Raw genomic sequence first — 27,500 nt, forward strand, 5'->3', positions numbered from 1 at the left:
TTGTTCCTTGATGAGTATTTATGTAAATCCAATTGTTGTTCATCTTGATTGAGTACAGTATTGCGAATCAAATTATTATATTATACTATAGCATAAAATATTACAAATGTAATATAGTGATTGTAAAAAGATTTCTTATATTTTATGATTAGAATAATGATAAAATTTAACCTATAAGTATCATTAACCATAAGTTGGTTATCTATGAAAGAGTACTATTGCTAGAGTAGACAACATTATTATTTGAAAATAAATATACTGGATTAGTATTACCATATTATAGAATTATACTATAATTTAGAGATCTATAATCGGTAATTTAAATATTTTATTTATAATTATATTTATAAATTATCTAATTATTACATATTTAATATCTATATTAAAAAATGAAAAAATTCAATTCAAAAAAAAAAAGAAAAAATTTAAATTTATTTTTTTAAAGGAAAGAACAAAATGTTTGTTATGCTTAATATCCTTAGTTTGGTCTGTATTTGTATTCACTCCGTCCTTTATTCAAGTAGTTTTTTCTTGGCGAAATTGCCTGAAGCCTACGCTTTTTTGAATCCAATTGTAGATATTATGCCAGTAATACCCGTACTCTTTTTTCTCTTAGCTTTTGTTTGGCAAGCTGCTGTAAGTTTTCGATGAGATCCTTAATTTGAATAATGTCCTAAAAAATTCATTCAGAATTTATTCGAAAACAAAAATTCGAACATTTTGAACCATTTTTAAGATCAGATAAGTCTTACAGCGTAAATTCTCGATTCGAATATTGAAATTTTTTGATAGACACGAAAAATCCGGACCATTCATCATCTACGTTTTTTTCCATTGAGAAATCCTATTATTTGATTTGAGCCCACCACCAACATAATACCTAGATGAAAAATCTTTTTGGTAATAGTAATTATGGAAAATGGTAAGAAAAGGATCAACTCTTACTACAAATCAAATCCATTTTCGAAATTGATATATATATATTATTTCCTCGTAATGACTTCATTTCTTAGAAACAAAATATCAAAAGAAAAAAATGTCTAATATAAGAGAATCCATTCTTTTTCTTTGTCGTTTTTTTTTAATTATCTTGGAGATTTTATAATGCTTACTCTAAAATTATTTGTTTACACGGTAGTGATATTCTTCGTTTCTCTTTTCATCTTTGGATTCCTATCTAACGATCCAGGACGTAATCCAGGACGTGAAGAATAAAAAAAATGGATTCTGTGTTTTTCTTGCTTGTGCTGGATTTTGAACTATTGTGTTAGGATTTTATCTATTTTACATCTTTAACTAGTAAATAAAAAAATCAAACAAACAAGTAAAACAAAAAAAGTGAAAAAAAAAAATACCAAATCATCAACGGAAACGGAAAGAGAGGGATTCGAACCCTCGGTACACAAATTTGTACAACGGATTAGCAATCCGACGCTTTAGTCCACTCAGCCATCTCTCCCGAATTGAAAAAAAAAAATGGAATTACTATGTTTATGTTATATCGCATAAACAAAAAGAAAAAAAATAGGGCTTGAAAAAAAAAAAGATCCTTTTTTATGTCTTATTTTTCTCTCTCTCTTTTTTTTTTTCTATTTGATTTCTATTCATTATTTTCTATATTATTCTATAGAATAGAAAAATGATATCTATCTATATATATATATAATTCTAATTTTTTTTTCTTTTTTTTTTTTTCTACAGCCAAAGCCCGGCCAGTACCTAGCCGGGCTCTTTTTATTCCCATGAATACTGGATAACAATGATTTATTTGAATGTATTTGATTTGAAAAAAAAAAACTGGTAATTTAAACACGATCAAACATAAATCAAAAATACTGATATATTCCTATGATATAGAACCAAAATGATATAAGATCAAAATGTCATTTTTGATTACTCCTTCTTTCTGGTAACGTATATATATAATGTCATTTTTTTTGCATTCCTGCGCAATGCATTTTTTTGTTATAAATTAAGTAGTTTTGTCGCGATGTATCTGTAAAAAAAAAACACCTTCACTTTAGCAAACACAAAATCCAAAAAAGAAATTCGCCCCCTTTTCCTAATTGGATTTCATTAGGAGTCTCCCTTACGAAACATGTCAACACTCTAATTATCATAATATTCTATTCCTATTTCTTAATTACGTCTGATTGCCTTGTTCGACAAAAGGTTCATTTATATACAATAATTGTATTGTAGCGGGTATAGTTTAGTGGTAAAAGTGCGATTCGTTCCATGGACCCTTTAATAGTTAAGGGATCCCCCGTTTGATTCATATCCCGATCAAAAACTTTATTTCTTACTTAAAGGGATCTAATCCTTTATACCTCTCAACGAACGATTTGCGGTATAATATACATTATCGTAATTTGTATACAAAAAGAATCCATTTTTTTTAAATTGACAAATTGAGTTCTAAAATTATGAAACATAAGTTTTTGGAATTGGATCAATAATCCGAATTTTTTGAGTATGCGTAAAGGATCCATGGAGAAAGATATAGAAAGCTTATTTCTAATCGTAACTAAATCTTTCATTTTTTTTGTATTGTAGAGATTGAAACAAAATAGCTGTTAAACGATTTTTTTAGTTTACTAGAGACATCAACATATTTTTTTAGCTCGACGGAAATTTTATTCTTTTCCTAAAGATTCTCTCAAATAGAAATAGAGAACGAAATAACTAGAAAAAACACACACACAGATTGTTATAATACTCCTATTCTATAGGGATCATCTAAAAAGCAAGGTGTTTCAAATGTATTTCTACAAAACAAAAAGGCTGACATAGATGTTATGGGTCAATTTTTTTTTTCATGTCTTCCATCTCTTAATTTCTTCCATAAAGGAGCCGAATGAAACAAAAGTTTCACGTTCGGCTTTGAATTAGAGACGTTAAATCATAATGATGAATCAACGTCGACTATAACCCCTAGCCTTCCAAGCTAACGATGCGGGTTCGATTCCCGCTACCCGCTTATATCCTATCTCTCTATTTATTCTATTCGAATCTATCTTTTTTCTATTCTAGAATGAATCTAAATTTCTTAGTGAATTTGTTAATTATTCATTTTTCTTTTTTAACTTAGTTTTCGTTATTTATATTCAATTGAATTTGATTATTTATTTATTATTCTATTTTTTTTTTATTCTATCTATCTATATCTATCTATAGATAGATAGATAGAATTCTTTTTTTCTTTAACCTTTTTTAAACTAAGGTTTAAAAAAAGGTTAAAGAAAAAAAGAGAAGCGTCCATTGTCTAATGGATAGGACAGAGGTCTTCTAAACCTTAGGTATAGGTTCAAATCCTATTGGACGCAAATAATTTGCCTATATATTTCCTTTTATTTCCGTATTTCTAAAAATAGAATATCTTGAATGATTTGAACTGAGCAAGAGCCACTAAAACTTTCTTTAGAAGAATAACTTATCTTATATATATATACAATTTATGCTTTATCCCTTTCTATATATAAATCTTTAATAATCATGAATTTCTTATTATTTTATTATTTATTTTATATTCGAATTAATATAATATTATTAATTATATTCAAATTAAAAGAAAAGATTTTAAAAGATAATAATTAGAAAATTGGTTAGTTATTAATCAATTTTTTTCTACTTGTTCTTGGAGTAAAAAGAGTTCCATCTGTTCTTGAATAACTTCCTTCAAAAGGGCTTCCGCTTCCCCAGTGAATGTCTTGGTAGAAGATATTATTTCTTTGAATTGGGGTTTATTCATTTTTAAGTAAGCACGTAACTCAACAAGAAATTTCCTTACCTGTCCAATTTCTAATGAATCAAGATAACCATTCGTTCCGGTATAAATAGTTATTATCTGTTCTTCTACAGTGAGAGGGGCTGATTGGGATTGTTTAAGCAACTCGCGCAATCGTTGACCTCTTGCCAATTGATTTTGAGTAGCTTTATCAAGATCAGACGCGAATTGTGCAAAAGCTTCTAATTCTGCGAATTGTGCCAATTCCAATTTTAATTTACCAGCTACTTGTTTCATGGCTTTAATTTGAGCCGCCGATCCAACTCTGGAAACGGAAATACCGACATTAATTGCCGGTCTGATTCCAGCATTGAATAAATCGGCGGATAAGAATATTTGGCCATCTGTAATAGAAATTACATTAGTAGGAATATAAGCTGAAACATCTCCCGATTGTGTTTCAACTATTGGTAAAGCAGTCATACTTCCTTCGCCTAGTTGAGAACTTGATTTAGCGGCTCTTTCCAAAAGACGCGAATGCAAATAAAAAACATCCCCTGGATAGGCTTCGCGACCTGGGGGTCTTCGTAATAGAAGAGACATTTGGCGATAAGCCTGTGCTTGTTTGGAGGGATCATCATAAATGATTAAAGTGTGACGTTCGCGGTACATAAAATATTCAGCCAGAGCTGCTCCTGTATAAGGGGCGAGGTATTGTAATGTAGCTGGAGAATCTGCTGTTTCAGCTACTATAATAGTGTATTCCATTGCTCCTCTTTCTTGTAAAGTAGTCACCACTTGAGCCACAGAAGATGCTTTTTGACCAACAGCTACATAAACACATATTACATTTTGTCCCTGTTGATTGAGAATTGTATCTGTAGCTACTGCTGTTTTACCCGTTTGTCTATCTCCAATAATTAATTCTCGTTGGCCACGACCTATGGGGATCATCGAATCAATAGCAATAAGTCCTGTTTGAAGAGGCTCATATACGGAACGTCTCGAAATAATACCGGGAGCGGGAGATTCGATTAATCGAGATTCCGAAGCTGAAATTTCTCCTCGACCGTCAATAGGTTTAGCCAAGGCATTTATAACACGACCCAAATAAGCCTCACTTACTGGTATCTGAGCAATTCTTCCTGTTGCTTTTACCGAACTTCCCTCTTGTATCATCAAACCATCACCCATTAATACAACACCAACATTTTTTGATTCCAAATTCAAAGCAATGCCTATAGTACCCTCTTCAAATTCCACTAATTCACCCGCCATTACTTCATCAAGACCATAAATACGAGCAATACCGTCGCCTACTTGAAGTACGGTACCAGTATTTACAATTTTTACTTCGGTATTATATTGCTCAATACGTTCACGGATAATTTTACTAATTTCATCTGCACGAATGGTTACCATGAATATTTCTTAATTTTTTTTTAGAAGAAAAAAATAATGCCTATACTCTATACTATAGTAGATATTATAGTAGAAGGACTAATCACTTATTTTTTTCTTTCATCGTCCCAAACATGCCAATATTAGCATTGACAGTACGTAAATGTAACTCGTTATTCAAGCAACTATTCAGAGTTTCAAGAGCTCCCTGTAAGGCTTGTTGTAAAACCCGTTGTCGGACTTGATTAATCACCCTTTGTTGTTCAAAATAAATGGTTTCATTTTTGTAATTTTCTAATTGTTCCAAAGTCGTATAAATTGAATTAATTAAATTTAATTTTTCTCGTTCTATCTCAGAATAGCCATTCACTCGAAACCGATCTGCTTCCGTTTCGACTTTCCTTAAGCGGGCCTGGGCTTTTTCCAGCTGTTGAACAGCTCTTTCCCGTAGTTCTTCTGAATTTCGAATAGTTCTTAAGATTCTCTGTTTTCGATTATCTAATAAATCATTTAATGAAAGTAGATTCTCTTTCCATTCATTTCAAAATGTCTATGATCTCTTCCCGAACCAAACATGAATCTTTCGATTCATTTGGCTCTCACACTCAATTACTTATGTTATGGGAAATTTTCTTATCTTTTTTTATGTAATGAGCCTATCCTCTCTTCTCTATTTATAAAAAAAAGATTGAAAAAATATTTAAAACGATTACCAATACAAGACCAGAATATTCGGAGGACTCTTCTGACCAAAAAAATAATTGTCAGCAAAGTTGTTTTTTTTCTTCAAATCCAAAGAATTCTTATAAATTTATACATAGGTCATCGATTCCGCATTGTATAAATGGAGGGTGAAATTGAACGTTTTTACAATTTTTCACCGTAAAGAGGGTTCAAGCTGTTTTATCGACATGAGTGTTCTATATCGAAAAATTGTAAAAATTTTTTTGAAATCATTTCATTTCTGTATTAACATAGTGGTAGAAAGAGTACTACACTGCGTCTAGACTTCAAATTGTTTACTTTAACCATGGTAATAGTCCAAAATTTTGGGTTAATAGAGAATCAAAGTGGATTTACTAATGAATCGCGAAATGCTATGGTTCTTAAATATTTTTTTTTTTTCAAAAAATAAAATTTATTGAGAAGTAATTCGCGGGATTATGCACATTTTCTTAGTTATAACGAAAAAAAAAGTGCAATTGGTTGGATCCAATCTATTCTTTGAAATTAACAACTCGCACACACTCCCTTTCCAAAAAAAACCAATACACCTAGCACTACGCTTAGATTTATTGGATTTGTTGCTAAAATATCGGTATTAAACCCGAAACTTCCGGCGGATCGCCAGTAGCCCAAGTAAAGGAAAGAATCGGTTATATTTTTCATATGATCTCATCTCCTTTTATGGATAGACTAATTATCCTTCTACAATTCCTATTTTTTTATTTTTTAGTTATTTCTTTTTTATATGATATTTTTATTATATATAATAAAAATATCATTCTTTACTAAAAATTCATATTAATTATTAGTAATTATAAGTAATAATATGAATAGTAATAATATTCATTTAATAATAATAATATTCTATTAATACATATCTAAATATATATATCTATTTAGATATGTATATATTAATATATATATTATTTGAATTGATCAATCAATTGGAGGATTCCCTATAAGAATGATACTTAGTAGAATTCGATACCACTTCTTATGTCAATTACATAAATCTCTTATAGTTGTTTTTAACACTTTCGATAAATTTTATAAAACTAAAAAAGGGGGGCTAAAAAAGAGAAGGAAGAAGACAAATCAGAGTGAAATCTTAATATAATTCGACAAAGCAAGAACAGCAAAGCAAGTCCACGGAAAAAGGATATATATATTTATTTTTTTAAGATTAAACTAAACAAAAGGATTCGCAAATAAAAGCGCTAATGCTACAACCAATCCATAAATTGTTAAAGCTTCCATAAAAGCCAGACTAAGCAATAAAGTACCCCGTATTTTTCCCTCTGCCTCTGGTTGTCGCGCAATCCCTTCTACAGCTTGCCCTGCAGCAGTGCCTTGACCAACCCCAGGTCCAATAGAAGCAAGCCCGACGGCCAACCCAGCAGCAATAACGGAAGCGGCAGAAATCAGTGGATTCATGATAAGTTCCTCGCACCCCAAATAAAAAATAAATAATAATAAAGAAAAGAAATAGTTAATGATATAATCAACCAATAAATTATGACTTAATTACTCAATCACCAGGATTTATCCAGTTGAAATAATTAAGAATTCCGAATTGAAATAACAATAGTTATTGAACTATCCAAATTAGTTCGATATTCATTTTTTCTTTTCTATCCACGTAGTTTTTTTGTGAATCCATACAATTTTAGTTTTTATCTTACCCTAAATTTGGAACTCTTCTTTGAATTCTTCGTTCTTTTTTTTTTTGAATTTCTTACTATTCAATTCATAATTAGAGATGAAACGGAAGGACTTTGTTTTTTAAATCCCTATCGAAATTGACAGTAGTAGCAGGGCAATTTTAGATATATAATGTTAGTTTTTTTAGATATATAGTTAGTTCATATATAACTAGTTTATATATAATATCACATATACATGTATTTCTTCCATGCCGTAAACCAATTATTTGTGTTTTAGTTTCAATCAGATTCGAGAATCATTATTTGAAATCTAAAAAAAAAAAGAAGGAGTTGTTTTATAGTGATTGGATTATATATACCCAGTTTGACTTCCCCCACTCCTACTCTATTTTTTTTGAATCTTGGTTTTTTTTTGAAAATCCTTCTTTCATCCTTTTATTATTATCCGATATGGATATACAAAATCGAAATCAATTCGTTAGACTGAATTATTGCAGAGAAATATTGGAATTTGAGTGATAAAAATGTAATTCTTTTTTGAATTATCTTTTGGTCAATCGTTAAATTGAATGTGAATGAATGAAACGGGAATCTGTTCTAGTTCTATATAGCATATTTTTATCACATGTAAATATTATACTTTTCTAATATAGAATATCTAATATACTAATATATCTTAATCGAATTAGATATATATATCTAAATTCTATATATATAATCGAATCTAATATCTAATAATAGTAATAAATAATCTAATAATATATATAGAATAATATTTAATATGTTATAGTTATAATTGAATGAACAAAAAATGGAATGAACAAAACAAAATATAACAATACAAAAAAAATATTCATTGGAGGAAAATCGAAATAGGTCAAACAAAAAGTCTTTTTAGGAAAACTAGGAAAAAGATCTTTTGGATGGATCTCTTTCCTAGTTTTTTTACAATTTTCTGGTAATCTTTTCTATTTTACTATTACATTAAATTGTATATTGATTTTATTTATACTTTATTGCATCTTTATTTTTTTTGGGGGGGGGGGGGAGAATAACCCTTTTTCTTTATTATTATTCCAAATTTCTTTCTATTATATATGTTGTTCCCAAAATAGATTATCTTGAGCCGCAGTGTATGTGCGGTGGGCTAAACGAAAAAGACTTTTTTCGACAACTAGTCAATGATGGCCTTCCATGGATTCACCTATATAAGCCGCAGCTAAAGTAGCAAAAATAAGAGCTTGAATACCGCTTGTAAATAATCCAAGGAACATGACAGGTATAGGAACTACTAAAGGCACTAAAGAAACAAGAACAACAACTACTAATTCATCAGCTAATATATTTCCGAAAAGTCGAAAACTAAGCGATAAGGGTTTTGTGAAATCTTCTAAGATGTTAATCGGTAAAAGGATTGGAGTTGGTTGGATGTATTTACTAAAATAAGCTAATCCTTTTTTTGAAAGACCCGCATAGAAATATGCTACTGACGCAAGTAAAGCTAATGCAACGGTAGTATTTATATCATTTGTGGGCGCAGCTAACTCCCCGTGAGGTAACTGTATTATTTTCCAAGGCAAAAGAGCCCCTGACCAATTAGAAACAAAAATAAATAAAAACATAGTTCCAATAAATGGAACCCACGGACCATATTCGTCTCCAATCTGACTTTTGCTCACGTCTCGAATGAATTCAAGAACATATTCAAAAAAATTCTGACCAAAAGTGGGAATGGTTTGCAGATTTCGAACAACTAGAATGACTGAAACTAATAAGATAGCAATTACAACCCAAGAAGTAATAAGTACTTGGGCATGCACTTGGAAACCCCCTATTTGCCAATAGAAATGTTGACCCACTTCCACAGCAGATATATCGTATAATCTTTTTAATGTGTTGATGGAACATAATAAAACATTCATATTGTCCTGCCCTCTTAAAAGAAATTGAAATTGAAAGGGAATTATTTTAATTCAACCATCTCCTTTCCTTTTTGATTTGTCTACTTTCATTTTTGATTTTGAATACCGACTAATCACATAATATTTCCGTTTGTTCTTTTTATATTTTTCTCTTTCTTTTGTGCGATTTAGTAATAGTATAATAACCGATTTCATAAATCTATGAATCTCCCCAACCAAATCAAATAATTCATTTATCTTATTATTAATCAAAAATTTCGTATATAGCTAGAACGACCCTCACAAATTGCAAATATTAATTTGTTAAGAATTAATCGGATTGAGGCTATAGCATCATCATTAGCTGGAATCGAAATATCGGCGAGGTCCGGGTCACAATTTGTATCGATTAAACAAATCGTTGGAATTTCCAAAGTTATACATTCTCGAAGAGCCGTATATTCTTCTTGCTGATCGACGATTATTACAATATCGGGTAACCCCGTCATATATTTAATGCCACCAAGATATGTTTCCAAATGAGATAATTGTCTTTTCAATATAGCAGCATCTCTTTTTGGAAAACAGTTGAGTCTCCCCGTCTTTTGTTGCATTCTCAAGTCCCTGAACTTATGAAGTCTCGTTTCTGTAGTATACCAATTCGTTAACATACCGCCGAGCCATTTTTTATTAACATAATGACACCGAGCTCTTATTGCCGCCCGCGCTACTGAATCAGCTGCTTTTTTTTTGGTACCAACAATTAAGAATTGTTTTCCCTTACTTGCTGCGTCAAAAACTAAATCACAAGCTTCTGATAAAAACCGAGCAGTTCTAGTAAGATTTGTAATATGAATACCCTTACGCTTTGCAGATATATAAGGTTCCATTTTAGGATTCCATTTTCTAGTACCGTGGCCAAAATGAACTCCTGCTTCCATCATCTCTTCCAAAATTATGTTCCAATATCTTTTTGTCATTTATATTTATCCCCACACTTTTTTTTTTCAAAAAAAAAAAAAAATAGAAAAAAAAAGACCAGGTATCGTGAAATAGAAATAAAAAATTGTTCCGATGGAACCTTCTCTTCTACCGAAGATTGGCCATTGATACATGATTAGACCATTTTTTTCTATTTATTATTCTTTTTTTTTATTATCTTTCTTTTACTACCCCCAAAAATGATCGCATTTAGGGTAGGGGGATGAATCCGCTCTTAGGAATCATTAAATCTTAGATTGTTCTGATGTATCGCATAAATTCTTTGAAATGAAAAAAAAGAATTCTCTGTGGTGGAACAAAATATCTCTCATTTCGTCCTCGAATAAATTTTTCTTTTTTGATTCCAAGGTAATCTTGTTATGTTGCCTTGGCTTTGAACGGTGCATTATTCTTTTTAATCCGGTACCAACGGGTATCATTCCCCCTAAAACAACGTTCTCTTTCAGACCTTTCAACCAATCTATACGACCCCGGAGAGCGGCTTTTGCTAAAACTCTAGCAGTTTCTTGAAAACTTGCTTCAGATATAAAACTTTGAGTATTCAGAGATGTTTTTGTTATTCCCAATAATAGAGCTCGGTAGCAAGTTGCTTCTTCCAAGGCACGGCCCGCTCGTTCGGCTCGCAACAATCCAATTAGTTCGCCGGGTGAAAAAACATTAGACATTCCATTTTCTGAAACCAAGACTTTTGATGTTATTTGACGCACAATAATTTCTATATGTCTATTATGGATGTGAACTCCCTGGGATCGATAAACTTTTTGAATTTTATTAACCAAAGAAATACGACTTTGCGCTATAGTTAACTCGGCACCGATCAAGAATCCCCAAGGAATGCCGAGAATTCTTGTTATATATCCGTTCCAAGTGTCAACTCTCTTTTCTAGCTTCATCGATATTGAATCAATTGAACGCACTTCTAATACCTGTTCTACTTTTGGAAGACCTTGTGTTATATCACCAGATCTCGATTTTTCATATATAAATGTAACTAATATATCTCCTTCATAAAGTATTTCTCCATAATGTCCATGAACAGTTGCTCCTGGAGTTGCCAAATAAGGGTTAGCCGATCTTATTCCTACAGAATCCATTTGAATAGTTAGAACTTGACCCGATTTTAAGTGTGGTGCATTTTTCGTTTGCACTATACATACATTTTCACAAATAAATTGCCCAAGACTTATTATTGGAAACGTTTTTTCATAATAATTGTGATGGATAAAATGCCAATTCAAATAGAATGGATTTAAAACGATATTACTGCATCTATCAGGTTTATAAATTCTCTCATTTTCGTCCATTAAATAATATTTGAATACTTGAAGAGTTTCCTTTAATTTGTCAAGTTGCAAATTATTATTCATTAAGATCTGATTATGAGTTATTAAACGAAAAAATGAATAATAATTTGCAACTTGAAGGGCTATTCCTAAAGGACCAAACAAATTCTTAATTGGAATTATGGAATCTATTTGAATTTTTTGAATTCCTTCTTTTATCCCATTGTAATATTTTCTATCGTTGAATGGTCCTATTTGAAAACAATTAGATGATGACAAAATTATCAAAGATCGACATTTCTCATTTCTATTCAACAACATACGAATAGTTCCGTGATTTTGTCTAAGTGATTGTTGAATTTTTGCCTTCGAATAAATAGAAAAAAATGGATTGATAAAGGTCCGATCCGACTCATTATCTGAGATCAATCCTGAACTGGACGGATCATTTCTTTTTCTGATATATGAAATATGAGATTTCACTAAGTCAATTCTTAGGAAATCCCTAATCAAACCATTTGTACTTACTTGAACAAAAGAAGCGTGGGCATTTTCGATAGAAGAACTTGTTTTGTCTTGATCCCAATTCAAGACTAAACAAGTCCGAACTAATTGAATCCTTGTATTAGAAATTCCCGGAATTGATTTTCCATTTCCAGAAAGAATATAATTAATAACTTTAAGTTCCAGATCATTTCTTTCCTGGAACCTATCTTGGGGAAAAAGTTTTACTAAATGGATACCGTCCGCTATTTCATATAGAATTACGGGTCGAACCAAAACAAAATACTTTTTTTTGGTAATTGTGATCCATTGGACATAGATCCAATTTTTCATTTTTTTTGCTTCCTTTGAATTTTGTTTTACCGTTCCGGATGGTATCAAGATGGCACTGTGTCGGGATATCTTATCCATCTCTCCAGTAAAATAGATATCCCCGGAAAATATTTTTACTTCAATCTTTTTTTTTTTCTTCTCCATTTGGACCAATCCACCTACTCGACTTCTTATATTTAAAGTTATTGGTGTATCTACTCCAACGATACTATTGTTCCGTATCATTATGGAAGAAGATTCGGGTAAAATATGCACTTCCTCGGGAATGAAAAAAAATCGATCTACTTTGATTTGGTATTTTGGCTTAAATTCTTTAACTCCTTGATACTCAATTAAAAAATCCTCTTTTTTAAAAATGGAATTTATTCCTATAGTCCTATATTTTGTAATTCCTGAACTCTGCGTTCGGTATTGAGGATCATCGAAATAAGCAAGAATACTATTTCTACGAAAAATACCATTGATTGGTATTTCAATCGAGATACCGGAAGGGGACATTAGTTCTTTGTCTCGTTCTTGAATCGATTGGAATGGAAATGGAATGATGAATCTATTTCTTCGCCTCTTTGCTAATAAATCCGAAGTGTCATGGAAAATAGCAAGATGTGTAAAATGACAATAATCCATACATATGATTTGATTCAATATTGAATAATCAGGAATCCTTCCTTCTTTTTTACCAGAAAGATTGAAACTAAAGAATTTATGTCTTACTTGTTCATTACTTACTAAAAGGTTACAAATATTTCTTTCTCCAGTAGAAAGAGAATGAATGTTCATTTGATCTTGATCCTTGCGGAGTGAAAAAGAGACTGAACCGACCCTGTACGACTTTCCTGATAATATCCATAAATGACTTGTTTTTGGTAAGATATGGACATTACTATATCTAAATTCTGATGCATGGTATACATCGGTACTCCAATGCATTTCTCCTTCTGAGTCAGAATAAACATGTTTTCGAACCTTTTCCTTCAAATTCAAAGTGTATGTTCCCGCACGAATCTCAGCAATCACTTGTTCCGATTTTACATATTGATCATTTTGAACTAATAAAAAACTTTTTGGTGGAATAATCACATTATGTATAATATCGTCACTTTCAATAGTTACATACAAGTTTATAGAACATAGAAAAGCAGGATGCCCATGACGTGTACGTGTAGGATGAACCAAATCCTCATTGAATTTAATTTTTCCATTAGAAGGCGCTCGCACATGTTCCGCAGTACCCCCTGTGAATACTCCACCGGTATGAAAAGTTCTTAATGTTAGTTGAGTACCCGGTTCTCCAATAGATTGACCCGCAATAATACCTACAGCTTCTCCTAATTCCACTAAGTGGCCATGAGTAGGACTTTGGCCATAACATAATCGGCAGATCCAAGATGTATTCCTACAGGTAAAGGGGGTTCGAATAGATATTGGTTGTGTTTGAAAAGTTTTGAATCGATTGATAAGTCCAATTCCAATATCTTGATTTCTAACAGCAATGCATCGTGAACCTCTGTATATATCGTCTGCTAATACACGACCAATTAATGTTTGTATCAAAATTATTTCCGGCATCATTCCATTCTGGATATTCACCGAAATCCCTTGAATGGTACCGCAATCTGTTCGACGTACAACAATGTGTTGAACCACTTCAACAAGTCTGCGTGTAAGATATCCAGCATCCGATGTTCGTACAGCAGTATCTACAACCCCTTTACGGGCTCCGTAGCAAGAAATGATATATTCTGTTAAAGACAGTCCTTCGCGTAAATTGCTTTGAATAGGTAAATCAATCATTTGCCCTTGTGGATCCGACATTAATCCTCTCATACCTACTAATTGGTGTACTTGAGATGCATTTCCTCTAGCTCCTGAAAAAGACATTATATGGACTGGATTCAAGGGGTCGGTCATCCTAAAATTAGGATTCATTTCTTGTCTCAAATATTCACTAGTAGCATACCATATCTCAATGGATTGTCGTAATTTTTCTACCGCATGTACATTCCCATAATGATGATGTTTTTCCAAAATAAAAATTTGTTGTTCAGCATCTTGAACTAGCCATCCTTTAGAAGGTATTGTTAAAAGATCATCAATTCCTAATGAAATGGATGTAGCCGTAGCTTGACGGAATCCCAGAGTCTTTACTTGATCCAGGATGTGTGATGTATATGCCATTCCGAAGTGGTTTATTAATCTGCTAATAAGTCGTTTAATGGCAGTTCCACCTATCACTTTATTGTGAAAGACTAGATTGGCTCGTTCTGCCATAAGTACCTCCATATTCCACTCAGTGGGATTCGGTTCGACAATGGATTTGAGTCAATGATTGGAAAACTTCCTTTTCTTTATCTTGATTCGCGTAGAAATTTTAAAACTATGATCCTAGTTGAACCACGGAGACCTGAATTCCACACTGGTAGCATAAATTTACTTATCTTACATATCAACCATCTATATGATTAGATATACTGTATGAATAGGTCCGGCAAAAACCTTGTATAGCTTCTTCAATTTCTCGATAAAAAGAAATATGACCAACAGTGGTTCGAATGTATATACAACGAATTTCTTTTTTTGTACTTCTTACTACTAGATAATGCCCATAAATTTCATGATAGGTACCCAAAGATTCGTAGTGAACTTCGATAGGAACTTCTCTTGACGAAATAATGCGTTGATCTAATCGCCATCGGAACCACAAAGGACTATCGAAATCTATTCTTTTCTGTTGATAAGCTCCAATTGCATCATAGGAATTACAAAAAAAAGGTTCTTTTTTTTTCGTATACTTATAGTTATTATCTCGAATTCTTTCATTTTTCGAATTTCTGCAATTACACGGATTATACCTATTTGAACAAATACCTCGACGATTCCCGCTCGTTAATACGTAAAGCCCAATAAGTATATCTTGAGTTGGTACGGAAATGGGATCCCCAATAGCTGGAGATAAGAGGTTCATATGAGAAAACATAAGTAAACGAGCTTCTGCTTGAGCCTCCAAAGATAAAGGCACATGAATAGCCATTTGATCCCCATCAAAGTCTGCATTGAATCCCTTACAAACTAATGGATGTAAACAAATAGCACGCCCTTCTACTAAAATGGGTTGGAATGCCTGTATGCCTAATCTATGCAGAGTAGGGGCTCTATTCAGCAATACGGGATGCCCCCGCATAACTTCTTGAAGTATTTCCCATACAATCGGTTCTTTTTCCCGAATTTTACTCTTAGCAATTCCTATGTTCGAAGCAAAATGTTTTCGAATTAGACCACGAATTAGAAATGTCTGGAAAAGTTCTATTGCTATTTCGCGAGGTAATCCACATCGATGTAATGAAAGTGATGGACCTACGACAATGACAGAACGTCCCGAATAATCAACCCGTTTGCCAAGCAGAGTCTCGCGAAATCTTCCCTCTTTGCCCTCAATTATATCGGAAAATGATTTGTAAACCTTATTATGACCGTCCTTCATTGGTTGTCCGCGGATTCCATTATCAAGAAGTGTATCCACGGCTTCTTGTACCAATTTTTCCTGACACATTACTAATTCTCCTGGTGTAGATCTACTTGTTGTTAATAGATCGATAAGAGTATTATTCCGATAGATAACTCTTCTATAGAGTTCATTAATATCCGAGCTCATTAGCTTACCCCCATCTATTTGAATAATGGGTCTCAATTCGGGAGGAAGAACTGGTAAGAGACATAAAACCATCCATTCTGGTTCTATATTTGTTCGGATAAAATGTTTAGCTAATTCTATGCGTCGAACCAAAAAATTCTTTCTTCTTCCAACTTTTCGATCTTCCCATTCATTTTCATTGTCCATGGATCCCTCTTCTCCTAATTCTTTCCATTCTATCAACGAAGAATCAATAAGAATTCTCAAATCCAGATCGGCTAATTGTTCTCGGATAGCACCCGCTCCACTTGAAATTTCTCGATTTCGAAATATATCGAAACCTTGGGTAGAAAAAAAAATAGGTATGCTGTGTTTCCAGGATTGTATTTCATATTCGAATGGACCTCGTAATCGTAAGAAAGTGGGTTTTTTAACTACGGGCCTAGCAAACGAAAAATTTGGATAGGATCCAATCCAATAGGATCTCCCCCTTTCAAAATCGGACGTGAAGGTTTCCTCTCATCCGGCTCAAGTAGTTATACCAAATAAAGATAAAGCAAAGGGTTTCCACTTTCAAATTCTATAAAACCCCTAATCTAAAATAAAAGGTTTACTCTTTACTCAAGTTCTCAATAAAGACTAATCAACATTTCATTGATGCATTCTTTTTCTTTTTTTATATTTTCTGAATTATTTATCCAATTCTCAATTACGACAGAAAAGAAATGAAATGTAAAATTCTTGAGTAGTCTATCCCCCTTCGAATGGGGAATCCCCTAAAATGGAATCATTCATTAAAGGGAGTATCCTGGAATTCATAAGGGATTTCCTTGTCTATGTATCATTCCATTTGATCTTTTAGGTCCAGACGTCACCTCGACGGTTATGCTATGATGTCCTTAAGCCTATATGCGATAGATAGGCTTCTGCAACCATGATATATTTGCTTATTAGAACATAATTTCAGTTCTTTCTAAAAAAGATGGAATAGTGAATTCCACAAAAAAAGTATTTCTTTTTCTTTCACGAGATACGTGCAGCTAGAAATTCATATTTATTTGTTACTGAATCGACCATAGACCAATTCCCTTTTATTTGGGAGTATTCAATACATCCATAATTCTGAGCTTCATATTACTCATTTCAAGAGACATGTCAGATTTAGGGCATCCCAATTCAATTGAATGGAATGACAGTTTCTCATTCGGAATCTGTACAATAGGAATTTTGATCAAATCACACATCGCAGTATACTAGACCCTCTAATTCTTTAAGAGGTTTATCTAAAAGATTCGCGATATAACTAGGAAGCCGTTTCAAATACCACACATGAGTTACTAGGCATGCCAGTTTTATATAGCCCATTTGATATCTACGTATCCGAGAATCAATAAATTCTACTCCGCATTGTTCACAAAATTTGGGATCGTCCTTTTTATCTCTGATTACTCGATAATTTCCACAAGCACAAATCCCACTTTTTATAGGCCCAAAAATTCTTTCACAAAATAATCCATCTTTTTCAGGCTTATTGGTTTTGTAATGAAAAGTATAGGGTTTTTTTACCTCCCCAACTATCTCTCCATTAGGTAGGATTTTTTTTGCCCAAGCACTTATTTGTTGAGGAGAAACTGATCCAATTCGGAGTTGTTGATGTTTATACTGATCAATCATAGAATAAAAATTCTGATTCAGTTCAATTAAGCTTCCTTCCTATAAATCCGGAAGTTCTTCTCAGATACAAGGAAATGATTCAGTTCCATAACCAAAGATCGTAGTTCTCGAACGAGCAATCGAAAAGATTCTGGAGCATCCGTAGGTTTAGGTATTGTTCCTCCAATGATCGTAGTACCGAGTACTTCTTGGCGAGCTTTAATATGATCCGATTTATAAGTAAGCATCTCTTGTAACATATGAGCAACACCAAATCCCTCCAGGGCCCAAACTTCCATTTCGCCTACCCGTTGTCCTCCCCGTTTGGCCCTTCCTCTAAGGGGTTGTTGCGTAACAAGTGCATAATGTCCACTGGAACGTCCATGTATTTTATCATCAACTTGATGAATTAATTTCAAGATATAAGGCTTTCCCATTAGAACAGGCTTTTTAAAAGAATTCCCTGTTCTTCCATCAAATATTCTGCTTTTTCCCGGATCCTCGGGTTCAAATATCCATGGATTCGATGTTTGTTTACTGGCTTCATATAATTCAGAAAACACTAGTTTTCTCGAAGCCTCTTGTTCATATCTTTCATCAAAAGGTGCTATTCGATAATGTCTATCTAGCATACTTCCCGCTAACCCGAGTGAGGATTCAAATATCTGTCCTACATTCATTCGTGAAGGTACCCCTAATGGATTGAAGACCATATCAACGGATCTTCCGTCTTGCAAATAAGGCATATCCTGTCTAGACAAAATCTTTGAAACGATACCCTTATTTCCATGTCTCCCGGCCACTTTATCGCCTACTTTAATTTCACGTTTCTGTAATATATATATACCAATCATTTCTGGATTATAACTGGAACCCCCTTTTTTTTGGATCCATCTCACATCAATAACTCGACCCCTACCGCCTATAGGTAGTTTTAGACAAGTTTCCTTTGAGGTGGATACCTGAATGCCAAGTATAGCTCGTAATAATCTATCTTCCGGGGAATACGAGGATTCTTTCGCCATTTGAGGCGTTAATTTACCCACTAAAATATCGCCCGTTTCGACCCAAGATCCCAGGATCACAATTCCATTTTTGTCTAAATTTCGGAGTAAATGGGCTTCTAGGTGCGGAATTTGATTAGTGATTCTTTCAGAACCCTGGCTTGTCATATGAGTCTGAATTTCATATTTCCGTATGTGAAAAGAAGTAAAAATATCTTCATAGACCAAACGCTCACTAATGAGTACAGCATCCTCAGAATTGTAACCTTCCCATGGCATATAAGCTACAAATACGTTTTTTCCCAAAGCGAGTTCGCCACCAACTGTAGAGGCACCATCCGCTAAAATTTGTCCCCTTTTTATGTATTTACCTTGCTGAACCTGGGGTTTTTGATGCATGCAAGTATTTTTGTTGGAACGTTGATATATAGTTAATGGAATGCTTAGAGTAACCCCATTTCCAACAAAAATGATCTTGTCAGTATCGGGATAAATGACGTTTCCCTCGTATTCGGCTATAGCGGAAACCCCAGAATCTAAAGCAACTTGGCGTTCCAATCCAGTTCCAACAATGCATTTTTCGGACCGAGAAAGCGGAACTGCTTGACGTTGCATATTAGAACTCATTAAAGCTCGATTCGCATCATTATGCTCGATAAAAGGAATGAGGGAAGCTCCAATAGAAAAATATTGGAAGGGAAAAATACCTCGAAGATGAACCTGTTCCCATGCAATAGTAAGAAATTCTTGACGGTATCGAGCTGGAACAATCTGTTCTTCCTGAATATCTCGATTTAGTGCCAAAGAATTTCCTGTTGTTACCATATAGTATTCATCTCTATTTGGTGATAAATAAAACATGCGTATTCTTTTGGATCTCTCAGAGATTTCATAAAATGGACTTTCTATAGACCCCCAACTACCAATCCTCGCATGAATTGCGAGGGATCCAATAAGTCCAACATTGATTCCTTCAGATGTGTCAATTGGACAAATACGTCCATAGTGACTAGGATGGATATCTCGTATCCGAAAACTAGCAGTTCGCCCTGTCAATCCTCCAGGGCCCAAATAACTCAATTTTCTCCCATGAACTATTTGGGTCAATGGATTGGTTTGATCTAAAACTTGAGATAATGGATGTAATCCAAAAAAGGATTCATAAGTAGTTGTTAATGGAGTTGAAGTCACCAAATTCTGAGGAGTCGGTATCAATTTATGTCTAATTGCTCCACATATAGTTCCTCTAACCATATTTTCTAAACGAACCAGGGCCAATCCAAATTGATCTTGTAATAGATCTGCTACAGAACGAATACGTTTATTTTTCAAATGATTTATATCGTCAAGTGTACCCATTCCAAATTTCATTCCAATCAAATGATCCGTAGCTGTCAATATATCTCGCGGTAACAAAAATGTATTGTTCTGAGGTATATCAAGATTCAGCTTTTGGTTCATATTTCGTCGACCAATCCTTCCTAATTCACATCTTTGTTGAAAAAATTTTTTTTGTAATTCTTTACATAAAGATTCAGAAAATACTGGATCTCCACCTACACAAGCAAATTGTCGATAAAACTCCAAAATGGCATTTTCTTTTGACCCGATTTTTTTTTTCTCCTTATCATTCAAGAAAGACACGAAAATTTCAGGATAACAAACATTCCCTAGAATTTCGTTTAAATTCGAACCCATAGCTGATGATAGAACTAGAATAGATATTTTCTGTTTTCTACTCACACGAGCCCATATCCTTGCTTTTCTATCAATCTCTAATTCTAATCTCCCCCCCAATCTGATATTATGGTGCCAGTATAGACCGAAATTCCGTTATGATCCAATTCTGATCGGTAATAGATACCAGGGCTTTGCAATATTTGATTGATTACAATTCTGTATATTCCATTTACTATAAAAGTTCCCAGGGAATTCATTAGAGGAATGTTTCCAATAAAAATAGTTTGTTCTTGTATGTCCCTACTGCTTTTCCAAATTAATCCTGCGGATACATATAATTCAGAGGAATATGTAAGCGATTCATATACGGCATCTTTTTCGTTTATCAAGGGTTCTAACAATTGATATTTTTCCACAAATAATTGAAATTCCATTTCTTGATCTGTATCCTCAATTTTTGGAAACTTAAAAAGTCCTTCTGTTAACCCCCGATCAATGAACCTACAAAATCCTTCAAATTGTATCTGATTCAACCCGGGTAGTGCAGACAGTCCCTCATTTCCAACCTCAAGCATTTTCAATTTCCCCGTGAATTTTATAGAAAAATATCCCACGATTTGCTGTCATTCTTTCTCAAATCACATGAATAGATTTAGCAAAAATGGAATTTCTGTTCTTTTTCTTTTTACTGAATTACATGAAATTTTACCTAACCCTGTGTATGAAATACCTATTATGAAAAGAAGAATAAATAAAATATGATTTTATACTCAACTATGAATTTGCAACAAAACAAACAGATAGAATCGAAATTCGAATATAAATAGAAAAATGGAAACGAATTGAATAATTCCACTTTCATTTTCGGGTTTTTTAAGGCATATCAAAAAAAAAAAAAATAGATTCCATTTATACCATTATTCTGATATTACATATTCCAATTTGATTTGATACCCGAAAAAAATCAATTCGGGATTTGCTCTGCTCGCTGAGATAAAGATCTAATCGAATAATCAGAAACAATATAGAATTGATTTTTTTAGCACTTAACCTTTTTAATTGTTTAAAAAAGAATTTGAATTCGCAGAAAAGAGAGAAATTTTTACCTATTTTTTTTAGAATAGGAGAATACGATTAGAGTGTGTAATAAGGCTTGTATTTATTAAACATACGTAGATCTAACTCCAACTCTATCTATCTATCTATAGATAGATAGATATCTTTATTACTTTATTGCACGTTCGGGAAAGCACATGACATGTCATGTTCATTTTTTATTTTCTATTCAATCTATAAAAAGGGGGAAGCACGAGAATTTCTTGAAAATTCCCTATAGTATATATATTATATATGGATAAGATATCCAATTAGATAATATTTGTGTAACAATGAAAATTTATGTTCTAGGGTTTACATATATTGACAGTTGCTGTTATAATTGAAATAGGGAAAGTTTTTTTTTCAAAAAAGATTGATTGGTTATGTATCAATTTCGATTTTCTTATCTCATTAAGAAAAAAAAACATCTTAGATCCAAATTTTCAAGAATCGTTCAGAAATTTATAGTTAACGGTTGCGATTTGTCCCGAGATTTTTTTCTTTTTTTTTTAAGAATGGGATCAAAGAAAACCAAATTTAAAATACAAGCATAAAAAAAAGAAGTATAGAATCCTCCTTTTTTGGGGAAAGTGGGAATTCTCATATATTCATATATATATATATATTAGTTTTTTCGATTTTAGTTTTGGCGGCATGGCCGAGTGGTAAGGCGGGGGACTGCAAATCCTTTTTCCCCAGTTCAAATCCGGGTGTCGCCTGATCGACAAGAGATTTGAAATAGTGTATTACGTTTTTTTGATAGAAATTTTTTTTTCCAGCAGAAGCAAGCGGAGGAAAAGGACTCTTGAAACTTGTTTTATTCTAAATTCTAAGGTTTGTTCCAAAAAATGCTGTAAATCTTTTCGTCTCGGATTGAAGGAAAGATTCCAGTAGTGAAAAGGAATCGATAAATGTTGAAATAATAGTCGTTTCAATCCACTACTATTGTAGTGTCCGTCTACTGACTGGGTCTTGAATTAGATTGGATAAGGATAGGTCGGACAGGGAATCTAATTCCATTTTTAGTTGGAGAAGGGGCGGAAGAAAAACCTTGCATACAGACTGATGTAAAGTATATGAGTGCTTCCGCATTTATTCAATATTAGTTAGATTAGTTAGATTGAATAGCTAATTGGCTTTTTTTTTATTTAATTTATATATTTTATTTATTTAATTTATATATATATATAAGTATATATATAAATATAAATAGTTTTTTGTTGATTTAAATAGTTCTATTTTAATAAATATATATATTAATATTTAATATATATTTATTAAAATTTCAAATTTTTTTTGATTCTATTTGATTCGAATGGAAATAGAATCAAATAGAAAATCTTTCTTTTCGGTAACCTCTAGTCAAAGAATTAAATAGGCAGGCTATCCTCCGATTATTTTAGAGAACGAATCAGGAGACGCTAAGGATTAGATCGAATGGAAATAAGAGTATGAGTATGCAAAGTAATCTGTCTTTTTTCTATTTTTTTTTTTACTTAATGAAATTACTTAATGAAATAGGGGGGATAAAATCCAGGTCTTATTATTCCTACCTGTTAATAACATTCATTCTCTTAAAACTTCCAAGGATGTTTCTGGATATTTTGTTTATACTTAATGTTTTCCGATTTTACTAAAAATCATATAAGAATTTGTTAGATGTTTTAATAGAATTTTTCGTCAATGGTGTTAGCCCAGAATCCTTTTTTGACTTTGTACCAGCAATTTCACTATTATTATAGTATTCTTATTCTATATTAGAATAGTATTCTTATTATAATATTATTAGTTAATAATACAAAAGAAAAATAAATACAAGAGAAATATTTGTGAACAATAAAAAAATGATTCCTTTTTATAGAGATAGGAGACAAAATTTACATGGATATAGTAAGTCTTGCATGGGCTGCTTTAATGGTAGTTTTTTCATTTTCCCTTTCCCTCGTAGTATGGGGAAGAAGTGGACTATAAGTATACTAATAATTGAGTTAAGGGATCAAAGTATCCATTTTATTTTATAGCTGGGTTTTGAAATTTTGGAACTATATGAATTCAATTTTGGAACTATATGAATTATAGTATTTAATTCATACTAATTAATTGAATTCAAATATAAAATATATCTGTATTTCGAAGTTCTATTGTAGTCTAGTAGTGTAATGTATTCTATGGATAATATAGAAATCCAAAATACTCTTTCAATCAAACAAATATTTGAATAATTCCATATTCGTGTTTTGAAAATAATTGAAAAAAAAAAGGAATACAAAATAATAGGAAATTGTCTCCTATTCCGAATTTTTCCTAGGATTTCCATTTCGATGAACCGACTCTTACCAAGATTATATATGGAAAATGAGGAACCGTGTAACCCCCATTCCTACTTTTTTTTAATATGATACCGGGATTGTAAAAAGAATCTGAAATCCACAAATAGTAATCGGAAGAATAAGAGTTGCTTTTTAATTATTTCAGATTGATTGGAATCAATACAAATCAAATAGATGAAACAAAGAAAAAAAATTGGGACGCTATGTTATGTATATTACATATATTTACATATATGTAATTGAAATTATATATATGAAGATACATATTGGAGATTGATTTATATTAAACCCTATTTTTTTTTAGAGAGTAAAACTTGAATATATTACAATAATAGTCTAGTAGAAAGAAATAGATTTGATTTCTTTCTACTAGACTATCTGGATTTCATAGAATTCTGCTGATTGTAGTCCGATCATTTCATTTAAGACTAAGACTCCAAATTGAAATCTTTTTTTTTTTCATTTTTTTTCAATCAATGATTGCATAGACAAGAATTAAGAAAGTCATGTTTAAGTGAAATTATTCACTTTGACTTACCGTTTTTACGTAAATTATAAGTAAAAAGGCAGTAGGAACTAGAATGAACAATGCAGTAGCAATAAATGCGAGAATATTTACTTCCATAATCTCTATGTTTTATTTCTCTTCAATTTCCAATAAAAAATTCGGGATTTAATCCCATAGAGATGATAAATCTTTCGTCGGTAAATTCAATGGTATAAAATTTTAATGATGTCAAATCGTATCAATATCATGAATAACAATATCTGAATTATCAAATCGATTCATCGTCGAGAATTAAATAGTATAACATAGGAAAATCTTTTATCCATACCAAATTTAAAATTTAGATTTCTGATGCAATCCAAAATTCCTTTTCCTTTTTTATTCTTTCTTTTTTAGTTTAATGTAAGGTAAAGGTTCTGACGAAAAAAGAAAAAAACAAGAGGGATCCCTATTAGGAATGAGATTTTGTTTGTTATTTTTATTCCCTTTCACACACAAGATGAATGGATGTCTTTTTTATTGGATTTGTATCCATCGGGACTGACGGGGCTCGAACCCGCAGCTTCCGCCTTGACAGGGCGGTGCTCTGACCAATTGAACTACAATCCCAGGGAAAAAAGCGTACAGCATACAGATTCTTACGGTTTCATTCAAACCTTTTTTCTATTTTAGATTCGAACCATTGTGCTGTAACTGAAAGAGGCGGACTATAGTATATATTGATATCCATATAGATATGCACTTTAGTGAGATTGACACGGATTACTCGTAATCCGTTCGTTATTGCCAAGTCAATTGAAAAATGAATCAATGAAAAGAGAAAAGAGTCTTTTTTTTTTAATCTTTTCCTAAGACTTTCTACTTACAAACCCTGATATGAATCAGGATTACTAGCAACATCCGAATTTGTAGAAAAAATATGTAATACGGAAAAAAACAATATCGCTAGAGATGTTTCCTATTTTGATTCTTCCGTATCAGAGCAGATCAGTCATTTCTGGAGAACAACAAATGGGTGTTATGCCATTTCATGGTGGATCGGCAAATTCTTGGGCCGAGCTGGATTTGAACCAGCGTAGACATATTGCCAACGAATTTACAGTCCGTCCCCATTAACCGCTCGGGCATCGACCCAGGAACAGGAAGAATCCATTTCAATCTTTATTGATAATCCATGATTAACTGCCTTTCGTAGTACCCTACCCCCAGGGGAAGTCGAATCCCCGCTGCCTCCTTGAAAGAGAGATGTCCTGAACCACTAGACGATGGGGGCATACTTGCCCGACCGTCATTATACTACGTTCATAGTATGAACAGTTTTTTGAAATTGTCAATATAATGAAATGATATGATTCGATCAAAAAAAAGGATTTTTCCATCTTTCAGAATTCCATAGAATTTTTGGATTTATCATTTAGATTTCGAAATTTTTTATTCCAATCGTGAATTAAAAAAAAAATAGAAAAAAAGATAAGTAATGCGAAAGAAAGGAAAAGAAAGATAAGATACTTTTCGGGAATGATTAGTTTGGTGGAAAGGACGAGGGGTTAAAACTTCATTTCTTTCATTCTCATTCATTGTTAAAATTAAGCCGGTAAATAAAAAAACGATAATCAATATGGAAATCAGATAAGTAATAAGGATAGGGATCAACAAGTTATTGAATTTTTTTTTTAACTTGACTCTATTTACTAAGTAAATCCAATTTTTTGTTCCTTGATGAGTCGTTATGCGAATCAAATATATATACTTATGTACATATATTCTAATCCCATCTATATAATAAGTATATGCAGTAACAAATGGATGTACTAGTCATATTGACTAGTTTCTTATTTAGTAATGAAATCAAACGGAGCCCTTTTAACTCAGTGGTAGAGTAACGCCATGGTAAGGCGTAAGTCATCGGTTCAAATCCGATAAGGGGCTTTTTACTTTTTTTTTCAGAGAACACCAGCAATAATATTCATAGTTTAAGGAAGAATAGGGATATTGTTGATATTTGTAATAAGTTTCTATTTGTAATAAAAAAACTACGGAATCGTAGGATTTCATTATAAAATGGAATTATGAATTCTAATTAGAATTTTAAGAGGTTATCCTTATTATTCTAATGAATTCGAATATAGTAAAGTAATTCTAGTTAGAAAGTGAAACATTATTCTTTTCAAAAAAAAAAGGAAAGATTATCAAAAAAGTAAGTGGACCTAACCCATTGAATCATAACTATATCTACTATTCTGATATTCAAATTTGATGGATCTGTCGATATTTCCGATTAAATCTTCTTATTCCTATGGGTTCTATAGGGAATAAATTGCTATGCCCTTTCTTCACGCGGAAGGGCTTATTCCAAGTTACAACAAACAAACAAGTCATTTTCATTTTAAACATCTTTTTTTCCAAACACAAGAAAAGATCTATTTACATTTCTATTATTTCTATAATATATATCCTATTTTATAGAAATAATAGAAAAAAAATCCATCAAATCATGTCTTTACGTATCAAATATTTTCTTTTCATATCGATGCATACGATATTTTTCCGGCAATAAATGGAAATGTATGTGAGAAAAAAAAACTTTCACTTAAAGTTTCTTATTATTAATAAAACTCAATACAATATTTAAGAATCTGATAGACGAATAAAAAGAAATAAAGTAAATAGATAAAATTTTCGAATTTATTACCTCGATCCGCAAAAAAAAATAGACTTTGGAGTTTTTTTAATCGGAAAGAGAGAAAAATAGAACAAAGAAGACAACAAAAGAAAAAAAATGGATTATAGAAAGTAATAAAATATATGATCCTGTAGTGGTTTCCTAGACATAGAAACTAGAAGAATATAATTTTTTTTTCACGAACAAGATTCAAGAATAAGATTATTTGATGAAAGGAGAGAAGTATGTCTGGGGATCCGCTTGTAGAAAAAGCGAGAAAGTGGATCATTTGTTTCTTGAACAGTTCTTTTTAAAATGAATCTATCGGATTTTTGAGTCATAAGACAATTCATGATTCATGGCTTAGGGGATTTTTAAGAATAGAAAAGAATA

General features: G+C 32.2%; 4 non-coding genes and 2 pseudogenes across 4 annotated transcripts; 4 read left to right on the forward strand and 2 right to left on the reverse strand.

Annotated features, from left to right (window-relative positions):
* The first annotated feature begins 3,254 nt into the window (after positions 1 to 3,254).
* TRNAR-UCU lies at positions 3,255 to 3,326 on the forward strand. Its single transcript has one exon. It is a non-coding gene; the product is annotated as a tRNA-Arg (tRNA).
* Positions 3,327 to 9,609: 6,283 nt separating this feature from the next.
* LOC113852283 lies at positions 9,610 to 17,784 on the reverse strand (annotated as a pseudogene).
* A 4,471-nt stretch (positions 17,785 to 22,255) lies between these two features.
* Positions 22,256 to 22,326, forward strand: TRNAC-GCA. Its single transcript has one exon. It is a non-coding gene; the product is annotated as a tRNA-Cys (tRNA).
* Positions 22,327 to 22,964: 638 nt separating this feature from the next.
* The window catches only part of LOC113865539, a 7,222-nt pseudogene continuing 2,686 nt past the window's right edge, over positions 22,965 to 27,500 (forward strand).
* Positions 24,981 to 25,054, reverse strand: TRNAD-GUC. The gene has a single exon. It is a non-coding gene; the product is annotated as a tRNA-Asp (tRNA).
* TRNAT-GGU lies at positions 26,303 to 26,374 on the forward strand. The gene has a single exon. It is a non-coding gene; the product is annotated as a tRNA-Thr (tRNA).

Source organism: Abrus precatorius, unplaced genomic scaffold, assembly GCF_003935025.1.
Source record: "Abrus precatorius isolate BTA unplaced genomic scaffold, Abrus_2018 Scaffold0, whole genome shotgun sequence".
NCBI lineage: Eukaryota > Viridiplantae > Streptophyta > Magnoliopsida > Fabales > Fabaceae > Abrus > Abrus precatorius.